The following is a 22,378-nucleotide window of genomic DNA, read 5'->3' on the forward strand; positions in this document are numbered from 1 at the left end:
CAAACAAAAACACAACAGATCTTGCCATTATTATTGGACTGCATCCAACATCCCGCCAAATTAAAGTCACTTTGTGGTCCCCTTGTTATGCTTGTGAAATGCTGTTGTGCAAGGAAAAATGCAAGTACGTTATCCATGATTGCAGCACAATGGACTGCATGACCATAGTCAAGCTGTTGCATGAAAAGCTTCCGCTAGCACTACTTCTGCATTGTATTATTTTATTGAACAAGCTATAAACTCTGCCATGCACTAGCACAAGGCTTCCAGTTGCCACCAGTCTTCGCCAGCAAGGTCGGAACAGGTGGGTGCTGGAATTTGGAGGGCACCAGGTTGGGAAAATTAAGGGAAGGTCTTCACAAGTTACATGGCCACTGAGTCGGGAGGCTGGGTTTGGCTTAGTGCAAGGCCTTCTCAGTTGTGGCGCTTGGGTTGCACAATTGCTTCCCTTCTCTTGAGTTTTAGGAGGTTAGCAAAGACTTTCCCCCTCATTCTACCAAACATTTGATCTGTTTAAAACAGGCATGTCCAAAGTCCGTTTTGGGGGCCTTATCCGGCCTGCCGGTTGGTTTAATCTGGCCCCTGTGGCAGTTTATTTCCTGGGGTAAAATCCCAAAGAAAGCTCAGCAACAACTTCAATCTTTTGGGGTAAAATTGTAAAAAATAAAATAAAAAAGGTCAACAACTTTGGTCGGCCCTCACGCATGTTCACTTCATCAAATCTGGCCCTCTTTGAAAAAAGTTTGGGCACCCCTGGTCTAAAAGCAACTACCATGGGCAGAAATGGTAGTTGCTTTTAGACCAGGGGTGCCCAAATGGTAGATCTCAAAGTAGCTGTTTTACTACAAAGGAATTTCAGAAATAGACTGGAAAGAGAAGCTGCTGAATTGCAACTCATTACCAAACTTAAAACCATGGAGAGACCTGGTCTGAACAAAGACGTTGGATTCTTATCTCATTATACATGACAAAGCCATTTTTCACCTTCTCACCCCTTGCTTTTTCCTGTAAGACCTATTGCAGTCGTTAAGAGTCGTCAACAGGCTCATCACAGCTTTCTGCCAATCACCCATTCCCACCACCCTTCTGAGTAATACCCCTCCCCACCTTCTCACTATATAGAAGGATCTGGCAACTTCTGTTTCAGTGTATCTGAAGAAGTGTGCATGCACACGAAAGCTCATACCAAGAACTAACTTAGTTGGTCTTTAAGGTGCTACTGGAAGGAATTTTTTTTGTTTTGACTATGGCAGACCAACACGGCTACCTATCTGTAATCTTGATAAACTCTTTTGAGCATTGTGTAATTTAATCTGGGTTTCCTCATTTCCTCCTTTTTCAGGGCAATTCTGTTTTTGCCCTTACATGTTTCATGCCTGCAACCTCTCTGCCTTCCTTCCACTGTGATGTCAAACAATGCCCTCTCAATTCCTTGGAAGGGCAACCAGAGAGTTCAAACTAACTAAAAGCTCTGTGAGTAATCCAAGATCTTTCCCAAGACATGCTATATTATTTCGCTTGCGCTGTTACAGAGGCGTTGAATGGGAGACTGATAGTTTGGATGCAAAGCACTGATGACTTATCTCAGATTATCTAAATCCGAAAAAGCATGCAGTGTACCAAGCCATGGGGCTTGCAGGAACCTCCCAAAACAATTCCTTAAAGCAAATTAAGTAAGCTGTAAGCCATCCATATGTATCAGCATGTTGTTTTATCCAGAGAATTCTTTCTGAATTTCACATTCCACCCTGGGATCCTTTGGGAGGGAAAACAGGATATAAACCAAAGAAAGATTTTGATGATGGGGGTGATTCCACATTACATTCAACAAATATACTATCTGTGTTCAGAGCAGTTGAGCTGCACACCTGTAAAGTTATTCACATGTAATATTTAGTGAGTGTAGTCCCTGTGTGTGCAACTGCTGAGCTGTACAAATCAAGAAGTGTACACTCTCGCACAAACCTTTGCACAAGTGTTGTGCCTGAGTTCAGAGTAATGTGCGAAGCAGTCCATTGTTATGCCCTATCCACTTCTCCAGGCAGTGGGGGAAGGGCAGGGGCTTACCTCGAATTCGTTTCCTGTTGAAGGAAGCCTTGGAGGCTTCCTGGTGTTTTGTAATACGTTATTTATTCTGTTTGAAAGACTTACACCCTGCCCTTTTCTTTTCTTTTTTAAAGTGAATTCCAGGCAGCTTACAAGACACAACCGTGCTGCAACCAAAAAAGCACATGGTGGATCATCTGTATGAACCTCTGACCAGGGCCGGCCCAGTCATGAGGCAGGCTGAGGCAGCTGCCTCGGGCAGCGGAAGACCAGCACCTCCAATGCTGGTGGAGAAACAGCATTGGCACACCCCACACCCCCAGCATTTCCAGTGAGATCTTGCTGAGATCTTGCCAGAAACAGTCATTGTTGTCGCAACTTGGCAGGCGTCACCACACCAGTGTGAGAGCCAGTGTGGTATAGTGGTTAAGAGCGGTGGACTCGTAATCTGGGGAACCGGGTTCGCGTCTCCGCTCCTCCACATGCAGCTGCTGGGTGACCTTGGACTAGTCACACTTCTCTGAAGTCTCTCAGCCCCACTCATCCCACAGAGTGTTTGTTGTGGGGGAGGAAGGGAAAGGAGGTTGTTAGCCGCTTTGAGACTCCTTCGGGTAGTGATAAAGCGGGAGATCAAATCCAAACTCTTCTTCTTCTTCTACCAGCCAGAATAATGGAGGCATTGGCAGAGGCAGCAAGGCCCTCTAGGTTCAATCCCTTGTATCTCCTACCCAAGACCACCATGCAGAGCTTCTGCTGTAAACACTACTTGGTGACTCAGAAACTACATCTAATCCGGAATGCGGCAGCTAGACTGGTGACTGGGAGTGGCTGCTGGGACCGTATAACACCAGTCCTGAAAGACCTGCATTGGCTATCAGTACATTTCCAAGCACAATTCAAAATGTTGGTGCTGACCTTTAACGCCCTAAACCAGGCTTCCTCAAGCACAGCCCTCCAGATGTTTTTGGCCTGCAACTCCCATGATCCCTAGCTAGCAGGACCAGTGGTCAGGGATGATGGGAATTGTAGTCTCACAACATCTGGAGGGCTGAGTTTGAGGAAGCCTGCCCTAAGCAGCTTCAGCCGAGTATACCTAAAGGAACGTCTCCACCCCCATCGTTCAGCCCAGACACTGAGGTCTAGCTTGCAGGCCTCCAGCGCTTCCCTCACTGCGAGAAGTGAAGTTACAGGGAACCAAGCAGAGGGCCTTCTTGGTGGTGGCGCCAACCCTTTGGAACACCCTCCCTTCAGATGTTGAGGAAATAAAACCAGTTTTAGAAGACATCTGAAGGCAGCCCTCTATAGGAAAGTTTTTAACGTTGGATGTTTTATTGTGTTTTTAATATTCTGTTGGGAGGTGCCCAAAGTGACCAGGGAAACCCAGTAAGATGGGCAGCATATAAGTAATAAAATTATTATTATTATTATTATTATTATTATTAGCCACTCACCACCCAAAGAGCCTCCAAGCAACTTACAAAATGTGAAGACCATAAAGTGTAATATAAAAATAAAAAAGAAGAACACTTTACAATAAATCCAGTTACAGATAGGTAGCCGTGTTGGTCTGCCATAGTCAAAACAAAAAAAAATTCCTTCCAGTAGCACCTTAAAGACCAACTAAGTTAGTTCTTGGTATGAGCTTTCATGTGCATGCACACTTCTTCAGATACACTGAAGAAGGAAGGATCTGGCAACTTCTGTTTCAGTGTATCTGAAGAAGTGTGCATGCACACGAAAGCTCATACCAAGAACTAACTTAGTTGGTCTTTAAGGTGCTACTGGAAGGAATTTTTTTTGTTTTGACTTTACAATAAAGAAATACAAAGATCTATAAAATGCACGCAACAAACCATCAGCAAAAGCTTATGCAGAAAAACATACAATCAATCAATAAATAAATAGCAAAACCATCCCAATTCATCAGATGTCTGCGAGAAGAAAAATGCTTTTTCCTAGTGCCAAAAAGATGTTAATGATCATGCCAGGCAGCCCTCAAAAATATTCCACAAGTGGGGAACGGCATCTGAAGAGACCCTGACCTAATCGTTTCATGCATGTTCCTGGTCCCATTGAAGCCTTAATTGCTCAAACAAACACACCAGCCAATCAGATTCAAGTTCTTTCCCAATGAAGCTCAAGATCCGTGGGGACCAACCGGCCTGCTGGCTTTGGAACCAGGTGGCAGGGAACTTAACTCAAGTGGGCAGGGAACCTGTTGTCAGAACCACAACTCCCATCATTCCCGGCCATTGGCAATGCTGGCCAGGGCTAATGGAAGCTGGAGTCCAGAATACCTGGAGGGCACCAGGCACCCCCTTCCTGATTTAGCTGCTCTTTGACTGCAGGGACTAGGAAGTGATGGATTCTTTGTGGCTCAGTGCAGTGCAATGCTTTCCCCCTCCTTGTTCCATGGCTGATTTCTGCATATTGAGCATGTGTTAAATTTGCAGGATCAGGCTTGACCAGTTATTTCCTAGTCAGCTGGCAACCCTAAGGCAGGCATGTGCCAAGCAGTGCTGATTAATATGCATATTTAAAATAGTTAATATTTACGATGTCCCAGTGCACCTGGTTATCCTGACCTGGTTCAATGTGTCCTTTCGAGTGTTGAAATAGGGAAGAATTTTCGAGGGTCTAGTTGCGTTAGTCTGTTGCAGCAAAAGCATCAAAGAGTCCTGGGGCAATTTAAAAGACAAACACATTTATTTGATGGATAAGCTTTTCTGGGCTGGAGTCCACCTCACGAGATGCACAAAGTATCATCCTAAGTTTTCACACAGTTGGAACGGGGAATTGTAAGCAGCAAGGCTGGGCGGATAGGAAATGCAAAGAGCATCTTCATCATTGTCATGGACTAGTCGGACACAGCAGAATACTGGGAGGATCCAGCTGGGGAACCGTCAAGGGAAGAAGGCTCTGAGCCGAGAGAGTGGTGGTGGGACAATGATGAATGGGCAGAGGGAAGAGGAGGCGCCAGAAACTGAAGATGTAACAGGGCTTAGTGAGCGGGGAGAGTCTGTGGCAGAGAGAATCCAGAAACAGAGGCAGAATCTAAAGCAGGAGGGAGGCCAAGAGGCAGAGATGAATCTGACTGGTGAAGAGTCGCAGGTGTCTCCCCTTCCTGCTGCAACAAGCTCCCCACCCCACTCATCTCCCAGAACCAGAAGAGGCATGAAAAGGGCACAGAAGAGGTTGACTTCACACAGCTATAGTCTCCGATTGCTGGAAGAAAGCCCTAGAGAGGTGGAAACTTAGACAGCTGCGGGGAGGCAGGACCTGTCAGTCTCGGCAACTGATCCATGGGGCCAGACCTATCAGAGATACTTAATTAAGCTATTGTTTTAATTACACCATTGTTTTAATTAATCTATTAAGGAGGGATTTAAAAAAGAAATCAGGGAAGGAGGGACGGGAAGTCAAGAAGAAAATGTGTAACAAAAAATCCCTGATATATGTGATTGGAGCGATGTAATAATTTGGAAGATGTGGATTACGCGGAGTAGTAGAAAAGCAAATGACCCAGGAAAAGTGTGGAAGGGAAATAATATAGTGTATGTATACGTGCTTTATTTGGTACGAAGTTGTAAGTGGGACAGGGGGAGGGGAGGGGAGGGGAGGGGGTTAAATATGTTCTCTATTACTGTTTTTGAAAATGAAAATAAAAAAAAATTAAAAGAAAAAGAAAGCCCCAAATGCTGTAACCTCTCCTCATAGGAGTTGCTTCACCCACCATTCAAGGCACATGCAGGGAGTGAGCAAAGTGAAAGTCACACCCCCAGTTTGTGAGATGCCTGCCATACAGAAGGGCATGTGTACACAGAGGATAAAACAAACAGGATGCATCCCTTTATCTCAACCTGATTATCGCAGGGAGCAAGGCAGGATTCAGTCATCCAAAGCTGATGTTCATAGCAGAGCATTACAGAGCCCTCGCTAGCAATCAGCCTAGAAAAAACGGAATCGCGTCTGCTGAGCAATGCTCCCAGACCACAGGGGGCACAATTACTGGTTTGCAGAGGCATTGAGGGTGCCTGCTCCTAATGAACTCCCTCTGGTGTCATTACCAAGGGGTCACGGCAAGGTCTAGGCTAAGATTCACCCTGATGCAGTCACCAAGCGGCAGCAGGGGGTCTCTTAAGCACACAGCAAGAGCCCCCAGGTCCTCTCAAAGCATGTGGGGAAGACAAAGCTTTCAAATAGCTAGCAGCGAAAGGGAGGTGCAGACAGATGTCCTCTCATTTAGTAGCTGCTCCTCAAAATCCATTGCTTCTCTACCTGCGAGTCGTTGAGCGCAATAAAGGTAAAGGTACCCCTGCCCGTATGGGCCAGTCGTGTCCGACTCTAGGGTTGTGCGCCCATCTCACTTAAGAGGCCGGGGGCCAGCGCTGTCCGCAGACACTTCCGGGTCACGTGGCCAGCGTGACAAGCTGCATCTGGCGAGCTAGCGCAGCACACGGAAACGCCGTTTACCTTCCCGCTAGTAAGCGGTCCCTATTTATCTACTTGCACCCGGGGGTGCTTTCGAACTGCTAGGTTGGCAGGCCCTGGGACCGAGCAACGGGAGCTCATCCCGCCGCGGGGATTCGAACCGCCGACCTGACGATCGGCAAGTCCTAGGCGCTGAGGTTTTACCCACAGCGCCACATTGCACTATTCCTTCCCTTTCAAAACCAGGCACCTGTTTTCCTTCTCCATTTATAATTGAGATTTTTTTTAAAAAAAAAAAAGGTGATGTGGAAAAACACCTATTTTTTGCACAGAAGTCTCACCGCATAATAATGAAAGCTTCTTGTATCAGTGGGATCTGCAACAGAATGCAACAGTATAATGTCCTTGTCTCTTAATAGGAGAGCTCTTGTTCAGTGCGACAGCCAAGCCAGTCATGTGCTCCTCTGGGATGTGTCATTCAGCTCCCCTCCCCTCCAGTTTTCTGTTCTCCTTTTCCAGATGATCCTCAACATCCTGCGGTTCCTGGCAGAGCTTAGAAAGTTCATTCTGAGGAGGAACTAGGTATAGTTCAACACGTCCCAATGAGAACCAGCTCCAATTTATCTTTGTCCCTTGACAAAATGAACTAGTTTCTTTCATGGGGAGTTTACTTCATGTACGTACATCTTAATGATCGTCAGGGAAAAAAACACAAGAATGGAAACCCGGCATTCAATAAGGTCCTGTGCCGAAGTTGAAAATATTCTTTTTTCAAAACTATTTTGTGGCTATCTTGCCAACAATACAATCAAACCAAAAATTTAAAGAAAGCGTTGTTGAGATGCCTTTTCTAAACTCAGCTTTCCTCAGCTCAAGGTACTGAAAAGCCATACTTAAGATTTGGAGGTATTTGATATAAAACTGCAATAGTCAGTGAACTAACTCCACTTTGATAAAGCAAAAGCAAAACAAACCAAAAACCAACACTGTCTCTATAATTATGTTCTCAAAGTCTAATGCAACAAGTTAGATTTTTCATCATATACTTAAGAAGATTAAGATGACATCCCGCGCCAAAAGAAACTTAATTCACATTCAAGTTCAGCTGGAAATTTCAGGAATTACCTTAAGATGCTGGAATAGTTCTGAAGGGAGGGGGCTTCCGTAAGAGATTTTCCCTTAAAGATTTCTTGCAAACTTGGAGGAGGGCCATAGCTCAGTCGCAGGTTTGAGCCCCAGTTTCTCCAGGTAGATCTGGGAGGGGTCCAGTGTCTGAAATCCTGCTGAGCTCCTGCCAGTCATAGAATAATAGGATTGTGGAGTTGGTAGGGATCCGGAGGGTCATTTAGTCCAACCCCCTGCAATGCAGGAATCTTTTGTTCAATGCAGGGCTCGAACCTACAACCTTGAGATTAAGAGTCTCCTGCTCAACTGATTGAGCTCTCCCAGTTAGAAGGTGAAATATCAGATAATACCAAGCTAGATGAACCAATGGTCTGACTTAACATATGGCCTCTTCCTATACTAGGTAAAGGGACCCCTGACTATTAGGTCCAGTCGTGACCGACTCTGGGGTTGCGGCGCTCATCTCGCTTTATTGGCCGAGGGAGCCAGCGTACAGCTTCCAGGTCATGTGGCCAGCATGACTAAGCCGCTTCTGGCGAACCAGAGCAGCGCATGGAAACGCTGTTTACCTTCCCGCTGTAGCGATACCTATTTATCTACAGTGGTACCTCGGGTTAAGTACTTAATTCGTTCCGGAGGTCTGTTCTTAACCTGAAACTGTTCTTAACCTGAAGCACCACTTTAGCTAATGGAGCCTCCGGCTGTCTTCGCGCCGCTGGAGCATGATTTCTGTTCTCATCCTGAAGCAAAGTTCTTAACCCGAGGTACTATTTTTGGGTTAGCGGAGTCTGTAACCTGAAGCATATGTAACCTGAAGCATATGTAACCCGAGGTAGCACTGTACTTGCACTTTGACGTGCTTTCGAACTGCTAGGTTGGCAGGAGCAGGGACCGAGCAACGGGTGCTCACCCTGTCGCGGGGATTCGAACCACCGACCTTCTGATCGGCAAGTCCTAGGCTCTGTGGTTTAACCCACAGCACCACCCGCACCCCGTGCCACTCACGTCCCATACTTCGTATACTATGTCTCCTCAAATATGCCAATCCCTTCCTTTTGGGCTGCATAGCTGTCAGCACTCACGTCTAAGTTTGCTATTAGAGGGAATTATAATGCTTGTTGTTATTTTCTTCAATGCGGGGAAAATACAGGGTGCTCTTCAAAGCAACACCAATAAAACAGGTCTCTGCCCTAAGGAGATCATCACTGATGTTATAAACATTTATTAGGTGTTCTTGGCTCTCAGGGTGATGTACAGTATAAAACAGAGTCACTACCCTGAACACCATAAAATGGCAAAAACAAATAATGGCAGCATCAAATAAAAGAATAAAATGCGAACCTTTTGAAAAGTCATTGCAAAAATACAAAAACACTTTACCCCTTGATTGGTGGTGTCACCAAAAATGGGTATTACAGGTTGACGAATCTATCAGTTTTGGTTTCTCATTTTTTTCGCCCTCTTGAGTGAAGTGTGTCACATTCTGGCATCGCTTTGCCATTTTCTAAATGGAAGAAAAAAGTCCTTATGGAAATCTGTCAGCATCTGAGTCTGCATTTCTCTTAACATACTCAGTTTCTGTATGCTGCTTTGCCCAATAAATACACCTTTGTAAGTAGCTCCTCCTAATATTTATTTTTAAAATAAAAATTATACAGTGCTTGATTGTAAAAAGAAGACCTCAAAGTGGTTTACAAAAATGCGTTTTCATTAATATATGCATTTTTATGCATGCTGACATACACTTTTCCACACGATTTTTATTTATTTTTCTAGCTTGAGAACTGCATTGCAAAATTCTGAGAATTGGGGATTTTGAGGGACAGCTGCATTCAGGTTCATGCATCATTTCAGGAAGTGTGAATTAAGCACAGTCCAGCCTCCAGCTCATCCATGCAGATCATGGTTCGCCTCTCAACACTTTTTACTTGATGAATCTCATGAGTAGAGAGGGGGTGATTTGCATCCTATTTGCCACAGAGATCTCCCCCACTTTGCATACAATCTGCCACAGAGGGAGGCAATTTGCCTGAGAAATATCTAAATGCTGCAGCTTACATATTGTGGCGTACAAAAGCATATGCCACGAGAAGTACATTATGCCACAAAAGAGGCGCCACAGGGCCCTTTTACCGTTTTGCTGCTGTGGGCGAACACGACCTACCTCGTGAATTTGCATGGGATATATGGCTGTAAACTGCTTTGAGAAGGCTAAGAATCTCTTAAATCCATAAAATAACCCTCGGGAAGATTTGGCAGGGCAGGTTTCCCTGTGACGCAAAAAGATCCCAGAATCTGATGCATCATTGTTGTTCTAATATCTGCTTTTTTTTAAAAAAAAATATTTATTAAAGTTTCAAACAAAATTATAGTAATACAAAAAAAAGAAAAATACAAAAAGAAAAAATAAAATACAAAAAACAGAAAAAATAGAGTAACAATTAAAAACAAATCAATCTTTCCATATCTTGTCTTTCGTTCACTTGTTTCTCTGACCTCCTCACACCTCCCTTTTTTGCATCCCAGTTCAGTTAATTAATTCAGCAAATCCTTTCCCTTTTTGTTCTTATCTTAATCCTTTGTCTTAGTAAATTATTACTTCAAGTTCACATCTATTAACAATCCATTTTTACATAGACCTTAATAACATTGCTGCTAAAACCACTTAATTTCATTCCAACATCATTCTAACATTCATTAATTTTGCAATATTTCTGTAAATAGTCTTTAAATTTCTTCCAATCTTCTTCCACCGACTCTTCTCCCTGGTCTCGGATTCTGCCGGTCATCTCCGCCAGTTCCATATAGTCCATCACCTTCATCTGCCATTCTTCCAGTGTGGGTAGATCTTGTGTCTTCCAATATTTGCTTTTGAATGTCCAAGAAACTATCTAGAGATAGCGAAAGCAGCAACAGTTTCCCTCAAGGCAAGCAGAATGACGTTCAGAGACTGTGGCGTTTGCCCTCCTAGGTGGGTCATAAGGAAAGGGTTAAATGAGTGTGAAGTGATTGGCCAGTGGGAACCCAAGGGGTGGAGTTAGAGTAGAGTTGGAGTTGTTGGAAAGTCAGTTGGGAATTGGAGAAGGAAGCAGAATGATAAGTCTGTTGGTTTGTCTAGTTTTGATGTGAGAGAGTGAGAGAAACTGTTAGGAGGAGTCAGAGAGACAGTTGGGATGATCAGTTAGAAGTTCTTAGGAAGGTAGAGGCCGGTAAAGAAACTAAGATTAAGAAACTGACAAGAAAAATTATCTGAAACCATAAACTTGTTAATGGTTATAAAATAATAATAATAATAATAATAATAATAATAATAATAATAATAATAATAATAATTTATTTGTACCCCGCCCATCTGGCTGGGTTTCCCCAGCCACTCTGGGCGGCTTCCATAGAAACCAAAAACCCCACTAAAATATCATACATTAAAAACTTCCCTGAACAGGGCTGCCTTAAGATGTCTTCCACAGGGCAGGCGCCACTACCGAAAAGGCCCTCTGCCTGGTTCCCTGTAGCTTTGCTTCTCGCAATGAGGGAACCGCCAGAAGGCCCTCGGCGCTGGACCTCAGCGTCCGGGCAGAACGATGGGGGTGGAGACGCTCCTTCAGGTATACTGGGCCGAGGCCATTTAGGGCTTTAAAGGTCAACACCAACACTTTGAATTGTGCTCGGAAACGTACTGGGAGCCAATGTAGATCTTTCAAGACCGGTGTTATGTGGTCTCAACTTGCTTATTTGATTTAATGTTAACAACTGTCTGGACTCTGTGTGTACCCGAGAGAAACGGGTTGGTGACAGCGGGGAAGCAATCACAGTGGTGGCACAGGGATCAATAGACCGTCAAACATCCGGGGACCCTGTGTGATCGCCACAGAGACCCTGAAAGCACCTCTTTCCTGGTCAGATGCAAAGCCCAGAGGGATTTTTTCCATTTCTGGTAGTTCTTCAGACTCTACCCCAGCCAGTAGGGTGGGTGTGGGGAGTGTTGGTTGGGGGGCAGGTGGGTGCTAGAGGCCACCAGCCCCAAAGGCCATTTTGCTAGCAGACGAAGAGATGCCTGCAATGTCCTTCCTTTAAGAAGGTGCAGAGACGTCGACCTGCTGGGCTGCTTCCATTGGCCTTCAGTCGGGGAGATAGGCACCCACCACACCTCCTTTTCGCCTGCCGCAAGAACGCTGTTCTTTTAAAGCCATAAACCCTTGCTATGTCCCCGCCTTGGCCCACCCTCCTCCGCAGAGAAAGCAGCACGCTTCTCTTGGAAGGCACCAGGCAGGAGACAAACAAGCTTCAGGCTGACGTCTCCCACCTGTACAGCTGCCCTGGGGGAACTGACTCGGATACCAGACACCATTCCCCGCCCGCTTAGGGAGGGCAGGTAATGTCAGATGGAGTCACCTGCCTTGCAGGCATTCTCCGAGTACCTTCCTTGTAAACTGAGCTGACCTGGCTTGTTAGCTTACGCTCCGATGATTGCCACTCCAGGAAAATTTTGTACAAACCAGTCGGTGCTGTCACTTGTGTGTTTTCATATCGCTTCTTCTTCTTCTTTGTTGATCCCTTGTAGCAGAGTAAGATTGTCTTCCATGAACACGGTCTTAACAGTGTGTCTGTAAGTGACTGTGGAGGCCAGTTCTGGATCCACACAGTGGGGGCATAGGTTTCCGGGCGGGGGTTGATCACGGTGAGGGTTTGCCAAGCGTACCTTCCTCTTAGCACGATTCTCCCTTTCGTCCTGAGTTCGAGCGTCTTCAAAGCCCATGACACCTTTGGTAAAGGCTGTTCTCCAACTGGAGCACTCGCAGGCCAATGTTTCCCAGTTGTTGGTGTTTATACTACATTTTTTTAGATTTGCCTTGAGAGAGTCTTTAAACCTCTTTTGCTGACCACCAGCATTACGCTTTCCATTTTTAAGTTCGGAATAGAGTAGTTGCTTTGGAAGATGATAATCAGGCATCCAAACAACATGATCAGTCGAAAGAAGTTGATGTTGAAGAATCATTGTGATCGTTGCTTCTTCCAGTACAATGGCATTAGTTCGCCTGTCTTCATATTGCATATGAACCTACTGGAACATTTTTGCCTGTGTATGTGAGAGTCTGAGGGATGCTCACTCGGGCATAAGTCTTGCAGAGTTGCTCCCCAAAAAAGTGAGGGCAGGATTACTCAGTCTGAGTAGATCCTTGACATCTGAAGGCAGCCCTGACTAGGATTTTTTAAAAACAAATAAATGTTTAATGTTTTATTATGTTTTTTATATGTTGGAAGTTTCCCAACAGCAGTGGCTGGGGCAACCGAGTCAGATGAGCAGGGTATAAATAATACAATTATTATTATTATTATTATTATTATTATTATTATTATTATTATTATTATAAAATAGGACATCCATATTTTCTTTGAAGAAATGTTGAAGGGTATGTGTCCTTACTCCAATATTGGAGGCAATAAAAAAGGGGGTCAAGGTAAAGGACCTCTGGATGGTTAACTATGGATGGTTAACTCTGGAAGGCAACTATGGGGTTGCGGTGCTCATCTCGCTTTTCAGGCCAAGGGAGCCGGTGTTTGTCCACAGACAGCTTTCTGGATCATGTGGCCAGCAGGACTAAACCGCTTCTGGCACAACAGGACACCGTGACGGAAACCAGAGTGCACAGAAACGCCATTTACCTTCCCGCCACAGCAGTACCTATCTACTTGCACTGGCGTGTTTTAGAACTGCTAGGTTGGCAGGAGCTGGGAGAAAGCAACAGGAGCTCACCCCATCACAGGGATTTGAACCCAAAAGACTCATATGCCTTCCTGGGACCAGTAATGAGAAGAGTCCTTCTTCCAGGCTTCACATCGGCCTCTGGGTGGTCACTGTGGGAACAGGATGCTGGGCTAGACAAGCTTTCTGGATTGCTGTTTTATGTTTTATGCTCTAATAGAACATATGGTTTCTCTTATCTGCTGTTTCCGTTTGACAGCGATTTGTTAAGGTTTTATTGTTTTAATTGTTGGTGAATTGCTTGCCTTTCAAACTGACATCAGTAACTTTTGAGAGAGATAGTGGAGGATATGAATCTCCTAAATAAAACAAAATTAAAAGTTAAGAGGAAATGCTTATCAGCCAAGAACCTTGGGAAGAAAATACGTCAAATGGCCTAGCAATGTCACCTTGTGTCAATGGAAAACAGAAAGGAAGGAAGGAAGGAAGGAAGGAAGGAAGGAAGGAAGGAAGGAAGGAAGGAAGGAAGGAAGTTTCTGAACTGCCTAGCAAAAATGGAATGGAATGTTGTTGATCCTTCTAAGAAACATAGAACAACTGTCAACGTAAATGAGAAAGTTTAGAAATTTTGCAACTTGCTTAGTGGTTAAATAATTAGAGCCCTCGGACAAAATCGTCAACAGAGACTCTGAAAATCATCCTAGGGACTGTGGAACAGGGTATATCAGTTTCTCTCATCCTCTGCTTTAAAAAAATCACACCCTACATTTTAAAAAAGAACATGCAACATTGACTCTTCAATATTACAAGGCAGTTACAGGAACCTTGTTAATATTGCCCCCCTAAAAGGTTTGCAGGTTAAGCATTGCCAGAGAATTCCTGAACCAATATGCAAACCAAAATACTGTATAGCTTTTTTTCAAAATCTGCACACTCCAAATTTTGTGATGCAGTTTTCCAACCAATGAATGTGTGCAAGAAGTGTGTATATTAGTGAAATGTGGAAGCAAAAATGCATATATTAGTGAAGATAATCATACAAAGATGCACAGCCTTCCAAGGGAGTCCATTCCACTGTCGAACAGCTCTTAATACCAGAAAGTTCTTCCTGATATTTAGTCGGAATCTAAAGAATCTCTCAAGAGTCTCCTCCAGCACCATAATTCAAAAGCATCAATTCTTCGGCGATCAGCCTTCTTGATGGTCCAGCTCTCACTTCCAGACATCACTACTGGGAAAACCATAGCTTTAACTATACGGACCTTTGTTGGTAAGGCGATGTCTCTGCTTTTTAAGATGCTGTCTAGGTTTGTCATCGCTTTTCTCCCAAGAAGCAGGCGTCTTTTAATTTCGTGGCTGCTGTCACCATCTGCAATGATCATGGAGCCCAAGAAAGTGAAATCTTCCACTGCCTCCATTTCTTCCCCCTCTATTTGCCAGGAGGTGATGGGACCAGTGGCCACGATCTTCGTTTTTTTGATGTTGAGCTTCAGACCATATTTTGCGCTCTCCTCTTTCACCCTCATTAAGAGGTTCTTTAATTCCTCCAGGCTAACTCCCTCCATAGGCGCCGACTCCATGGGGCTTGAGGGGGCCCGAGCCCCCTCAAAAATTCGTTTGGGGGGGCTCCGCCCCCCCAATAATCTCCGGCGCCCCTCCAGCAGAGCGCCATCGCCGCCCCTCCCCCAGCCCAAAATGCACAGGGAGGGGCGGGCTGCATGCCTCCTGCCCTCCCTCCCGAGCAAAAGCTCCACCCAATTTCCTTTGGAGCTGATTAATAGGCGCAGCACGCTCTCCCCTATTCGCTCACGAGGAGGCGGCGCCACTTTATTTGCATATTCATGAGCTTATTTATTATTCATGAGCTTTCCCGGGCCCCCCCAATATTTTTTATAAGTCCGCGTCCCTGACTCCCTCAACTGCTCCCCATAAGGCTTGGTTTCCAGACTCTGAATCATCTATTTATTTTTCTCTCTTTCCTTGATTTTTTTAGTCTTGCACCTCTCTGATATGGCATTATTTTAATAATTTTCTTTGATTATCCCTAAGTGGTATATAAATGCTTTTAAGTAAATCTAAAGACCAACATCTAAAGACCAGACCATTAAATCCAAAATATAAAAGTGCTTCAACTCCATCAACTGCAAGTGGTATATAAATGCTTTTAAGTAAATCTAAAGACCAACATCTAAAGACCAGACCATTAAATCCAAAATATAAAAGTGCTTCAAGTGCATCGTTGAGATTGGCCTCTGTAGGAAACAAGGACCTCGGTTCGATGAGCCAGCAAGACTCCTCCTAGCTTCTTACACAAGTCTCTGATGGAAGCAGGAGTTTGACTGCAAAGGAAGGTGAGATCTGGTTTCTGACAGACAAAATAAGTTCGCAATCCCACAGCACATGCGACAAATCCACTGTCTTTCCAGCATCGCCATAAGGGCATGGTCTCTTACTCTATAAGGGATTTTGCAACATGTTAAAAGCAAGATTTGTTTTCTATCGTGATCTACATTATAATTTATCTCGGTCTGGTAGCCATATGTGCCCTACGAGGGCTTCCATTCTGAAACTGAACTTTGGCACTGAGCATTTAAAACCTTAAGTACTTTTAGACTGCTCCTGGGAGCTGGATAATAAATGGAGCAGTGTGACAATGGTAAGGGGGGAAAAGGTCAGGTGTTTTTCATTATGAAGTGATTATTATAAATTACTTGTGTATATAGTGATTCATTAGAGGAAACCAAATATGCTGGAAACAAGGCTAGAAAGTTTGGGGTAATGAAAAGGAAAGATGACCTTTTTTCCCTGATGCATTTTCAGGGGTCAGCAAACTTTTTCAGCAGGGGGCCAGTCCACTGTCCCTCAGACCTTGTGGGGGGCCGGACTATATTTTGGGGGCGAAATGAACAAATTCCTATGCCCCACAAATAACCCAGAGATGCATTTTTAAAAAAGGACACATTCTACTCATGTAAAAACACCAGGCAGGCCCCACAAATAACCCAGAGATGCATTTTAAATAAAAGGACACATCTTACTGATGTAAAAACAAGAAGATTCCCGGACCGTCCGTGGGCCGGATTGAGAAGGCGATTGGGCCGGATCCGGCCCACGGGCCTTAGTTTGCCTACCCATGATCTAGGCCATGGGTTTTGAAACCTCAGTGTGTATTCATATGTTTTGACCTCGCAGAAGCCAGCAGAATTTAATCAGACAGCAAATCTGGTGGAATCTGGTGAGAAGCATGTCTTTAATGACTAGGAGGTTCTGTCATCGTGTTGCCAGTCCAAGATGCTGCTGAAGAAGCACAATCTGAGCCTCTTGTAAAGCAGGGGGGCACAGAGGCCAATACTCCTCACCCCACCCCACCCCCCAAAAATCCTAAAGCAACCTGCTTTACCCCTGATATCAAGTGTGAGGCAGACGGCTGCTATCGCTTCAAAGTCCATTTGCTAAGTGGTTTTTATTGAAACCTCATTCCGCCCCAGTACTAAACCCCGCTTCTCCCAGCACCCAGTCTAAATTAGAAACCACCCCTCCCACACATACACACAAACAAGGGTGCTTTTTGAAACATTTAAAAATATAGGGCATGGCCATCTCTTATCTGATCTGGCTCAAGTAGGGAGCTAGAGTTGCTATACCCCCAGGGCCACCCTGAAATCTCCAGGTTTTTTCTGCCTTCCCCCAGGTGGCTGGAGGAGGGCTTGAACCTTCAGGTGGGCAGGAGAGCCTTCTCCACCCAGAATTTCTAAGCAGGTAGAAAAGAATGATCCCCTCCCTGCAGCTGGACCTGGAAACAGCTCCTCCTGCTATAACAACGATGATTTATTATTTGTACCCCGCCCATCTGCCTGGGTTTCCCCAGCCACTTTGGGCAGCTGCCAACAAAGATTAAAAATGCATTAAGATGTCACACATTAAAAACTTCCCTGAACAGGGCTGCCTTCAGATGTCTTCTAAATGTCAGGTAGTTGCTTATCTCTTTGACATCTGATGGGAGGGCGTTCCACAGGGCGGGCGCCATTACCGAGAAGGCCCTCTGCCTGGTTCCCTGTAGCTTTGCTTCTTGCAATGAGGGAACCGCCAGAAGGCTCTCAGAGCTGGACCTCAGCGTCCGGGCAGAACGATGGGGGTGGAGATGCTCCTTCAGGTATACTGGGCAAAGGCCGTTTAGGCTAAGGTTTCTATTTCCAACCAGTGACACATTGGCTCATCTGTTAGGCTTTGTGTTTGTCGTTTGAACGACATATTGTCAGTGACGCATAACCTCCAACATTTCACCAAAGAAAATAGGGACGTCATATTTAACAATAATATTAATAAGAATAATAATACCCCCACCCATCTGACTGGGTTGCCCCAGCCACTCAGGGCGGCTTCCAACATATATAAAAACATAATAAAACATTAAACAACTTCCCTATACAGGACTGTCTTCTAAAGGTTGTACAGTGGTGCCCCGCAAGACGAATGCCTCGCAAGACGGAAAACCCGCTAGACGAAAGGGTTTTCCGTTTTTGAGTTGCTTCGCAAGACGATTTTCCCTATGGGCTTGCTTCGCAAGACGAAACGTCTTGCTAATCTTGCGATTTTTTCCCCGCTCCCCCCACCCTTTTTCTAAGCCGCTAATAGCCTTTTAGCAGCTAAGCCACTAAGCCTTTAATAGCCGCTAAGCTGCTAAACCGCTAATAGCGCTAATCTGCTAAGCCGCTAATAGGGTTGCTTCGCAAGACAAAAAAACCGCTAGACGAAGAGAATCGCGGAACGGATTCTTTTCGTCTTGCGAGGCACCACTGTATAGTTACTTATCTCCTAGGCTCGGGGCTCGCATAACTCCACACCCTCCAACATTTGTCGGATGAAAATAGGGACGTTCTAAGGAAAAGCGGGACAATCCAGGATCAAATCAGAAATGGGGGTGTAAATCCAAGACTGTCCCTGGAAAATAGGGACACCTTGGAGGGTCTGTGGTTAATGCTTAATGTGTTATGCTTACTGACATCGCCAGGGCCTGACCCTCAAGTTTAGGTCCTGAAATCTCAGAGGTCTGGGATATCCCTGTCCTGGACACCCTACAAGGAGCAGAATCCTGCATAAGAGCGATAGACTCGTAATCTGGGGAACCGGGTTCGCGTCTCCGCTCCTCCACATGCAGCTGCTGGGTGACCTTGGGCTAGTCATACTTCTCTGAAGTCTCTCAGCCCCACTCACCTCACAGAGTGTTTGTTGTGGGGGAGGAAGGGAAAGGAGAAGGTTAGCCGCTTTGAGACTCCTTAAAGACAGTGAAAGGCGGGATATCAAATCCAAACTCTTCTTTATTTAAAATCAATTATATGCTGTGTAATACTGTAGTTTAATAATCTCTTAAGGGCCATAAAGTCTAGAAAAACCCTCAAATAGATTCTTGAAACAAGAGCACAACCTAAAACCAGTAAAACAGCATCATAGAAAAGAAAACATATAAAAGAGAATAAAACAGAAACTAGGAAGATTCACAGACAGCCTGGGCAATATATTAAAATGAAGAAAATGCTGGTTGGATGTATACAAAACTGCATCTACAGATGACCTGCTACTAGGAGCTAGCAAGTAATAGCATTTAGGCTTATGCTATAGGCAGTGTCCCCAGCAGAGTTCTGCATCTTGTTAAGGACGTATGTTTCCTTAGTTTTATTTGTTTTTAGTCTGAGTTTTTTTAGTTCCATATGGCTCAGGGCTGCTCTGAAATTCCCATCATCCCCCTGGGCATCCCTGCTGGGACTGACAGTGTCCATCTGCATCTTCAGGGCCACAGGTTCCCTCACCCCTGTAGATTTATTTATACAAAACTCAAATTTTTAAAAGGAAATACCAGAAATCTTACGCCACTTTTGCAAAAGGCTGATCCAGCTGGCTGGTTCACAAAGCGAGAGAACTCAGATGTCAAAGAGCTACTTAACCTTGAAACCACAGCATTTTTGTAACGTTTCTGTTTTTAAAAGTGCATCATGTTGATGACATTTTTAACGTAGCTTAACTGTCCCCTAAATCATCTGCCCCATAAATCATCGCAATTATTTTATTGTTGCCGAAAACTCCTATGAGATTAAACATAAGGAAGGAGACTGTCACATATAAATTCTAAATTAACTTCTGCATTTCTTTTTCTAGAAGAGATAAGACAGGCCTTAATTCAACAATGCCATTATCCTAACAGGAGGATATATCAATTTTATAGTTTATAAACATTTCCCTTACCCAATATTATTTACTGATCATTCACAGATAAGCAAACTTCAGGAAAACCTTTTAATCTTGAGCAATAAAGTTTTACTGCCCAACGTTCCCTACTTTTTAAATTGCTCTTTGTCCAGAACTTGTTTGGAATGGCACCTAGCACCTTCCTTTAACAGTCAATCTTTTCATCTATGCAAATTTCAAGATGCTCAACTGCTTCTTAAGTACAATTTCCGGCTGCCTGTAGTTTGCAGTAGAGAAAGCATGACATTTTCTGTCTCTTTGCTGAAATAGGAGGAGCCGCTGAGTTTCCAGATAATATTTTCAGCAATTTCTGGAATGCCACAACCGTTGGTGTAAAATATGTGGGAATATTGACACTCTGATAATGGCCCAGGAGGAAGCATATGGAGAAGGAGGCAATAATGCATTCAAATTCTGCTTGCTGGCTCACAGGCATCTCGTGGGTCACTGTCAGAACAGGATGAGCCACGGACCCTGAAAGTGTCCCTATTTTCATTCACACACACACACATATATATATATATACACACACACACACACACACACACACACACACACACATATATACACACACACACACACACACACACACACACATATACACACACAAACATACACACACACACACACACACACTTTTTTATTAATTTTTTAACATATCAGTTCCAACAATCATACTACATAACTTCTCATCTTATACAATATTTTTAGACTTCCATCAACACCTCTGATGATTTCCCGTTCTTTATTACTTATTATGCATTTCTTAATTTCTATATTACATTTAATTATCCTTAACTAATCATTCCCTTCATGGTCTTTCTTTCAATATTTCAAATAATTCACCTTACAAAACTTCTTGCAGTCCTACTAGCGTAATCGGTTCATCACCGTTACTTTTCAAATAGTTCATATATTTACTCCAGTCTTCTAAGAATCTCTGATCCCACAGGTTTCGAATCCTTCCTGTTAATTTATCTAATTCTGCATAGTCCATCAACTTCAACCTCCATTCTTCTTTCGTCGGTAGTTCTTCTTGCTTCCATTTTTGTGCCAATAATATTCTTGCTGCTGTCGTTGCATATAAAAACAACTTACAATCCTGTCTATTCATATCACCTCCTACAATGTCCTATTTTCCAGGGACATCCCTGATTTAGAGAAGACACTTCTGCCACCCCTACCATTACTATCATTGCACTCCCTCCTCCCGCAACCCGGAGCGTTGCCCACCTCAAACCCTCAGGTGTCCCTATTTTCCAGGGACGCCCCTGATTTAGAGAAGCCATTCTGGCTTCTGATTTGATCCCAGAATGTCCCACTTTTCCTTAGGACATCCCTATTTTCATTGGAGAAATGTTGGAGGGTATGGAGTTATCCCACCCCCAAGCCGTCTGAAGACAGCCCTGTATACGGAAGGCTTTTTAAAATGTTTGATGTTTTCTTATGTTTTTATATATGTTGAAAGCTACCCAGAGTGGCAGGGGCAACCCAGTCAGGTGTGCGAGGTATAAATATTAAAATTATCATTATGGAATGGGACATCCCTATTGACATCGGAGAAATGTTGGAGGGTATGGAGCCATTGGCCTGATCCAGCAGACTGTTCTGATGTTCTTGATGTCACATCGTTCCGACCCGACCCGCTGAGCACTTGGTCACCCTAAACAGCATCAAGTGTAGGAATCTGTATCCCTGTCTCCATTGTGAAGGGTAAAGATACGTACACACAGTGGTACCTCGGGTTACAGACACTTCAGGTTACAGACGCTTCAGGTTACAGACTCTGCTAACCCAGAAATATTACCTCGGGTTAAGAACTTTGCTTCAGGATGAGAATAGAAATCGTGCTCTGGTGGCGTGGCAGCAGCAGGAGGCCCCATTAGCTAAAGTGGTCTTCAGGTTAAGAACAGTTTCAGGTTAAGAACGGACCTCCAGAACAAATTAAGTACTTAACCCGAGGTACCATTGTACATTAAAACATCAGTCAATAAAAACTTCCCTAAACAGGGCTGCCTTCAGATGTCTTCTAAACATCAGATAGTTGTTTATTTCCTTGACATCTGGTGGGAGGGCGTTCCACAGGGCGGGTGCCACTACCAAGAAGGCCCTTTGCCTGGTTCCCTGTAGCTTTGCTTCTTGCAGTGAGGGAACTGCCAGAAGGCCCTCAGAGCTGGACGATGGGGGTGGTGACGCTCCTTCAGGTATACTGAATATGAAAAAAACAATAAAACATCAAACATGAGAAACATCCGACACTGAAAACTTCCCTGAGCAGGTGAATGATGTTCCTCCTGCCAAGACACCCAGATGACCTTCACACCTTAATGTTTTTTTTTTTATCACTGATGTTCTGTAATGTGTTTTTAATGTTGTACACCACCCAGGGATCTTCTGATAAAGGATAGTACGTATGATGATGATGATAGTGATGATGATGATGATGATGATGATGTAGTCTATTGATCCTCCTGGCATGACATTCTAAAAACTACCCAAGTCAACTATCGGACACTCTGCTTTCAGTTTCGTTTATGTATGACAGGCAGCAGCCTGAAGCTTGGGTTTTCCTTCTGCAAACCATTTGTATGAAAGTTGTGTGTGTTTGGGCAATCTCTGTGTGGCCTCCTCTTCAGGAAACTTTTGAAACATGCCCGGTTTTTCAGATTTGAATTTTAAGATCCACTGACCAGAGCCAGGTGCAAAATTAGGCTCTGGGAATGGAGGGGGGTAACATAGAATTAAGGACCAGGCTGCCTCTCAGCCTGCGGGGCACGGGTGGCGCTGTGGGTAAAAGCCTCAGCGCCTAGGGCTTGCCGATCGAAAGGT

Source organism: Podarcis muralis, chromosome 14 (genome assembly GCF_964188315.1).
Source record: "Podarcis muralis chromosome 14, rPodMur119.hap1.1, whole genome shotgun sequence".
Classification (NCBI taxonomy): domain Eukaryota; kingdom Metazoa; phylum Chordata; class Lepidosauria; order Squamata; family Lacertidae; genus Podarcis; species Podarcis muralis.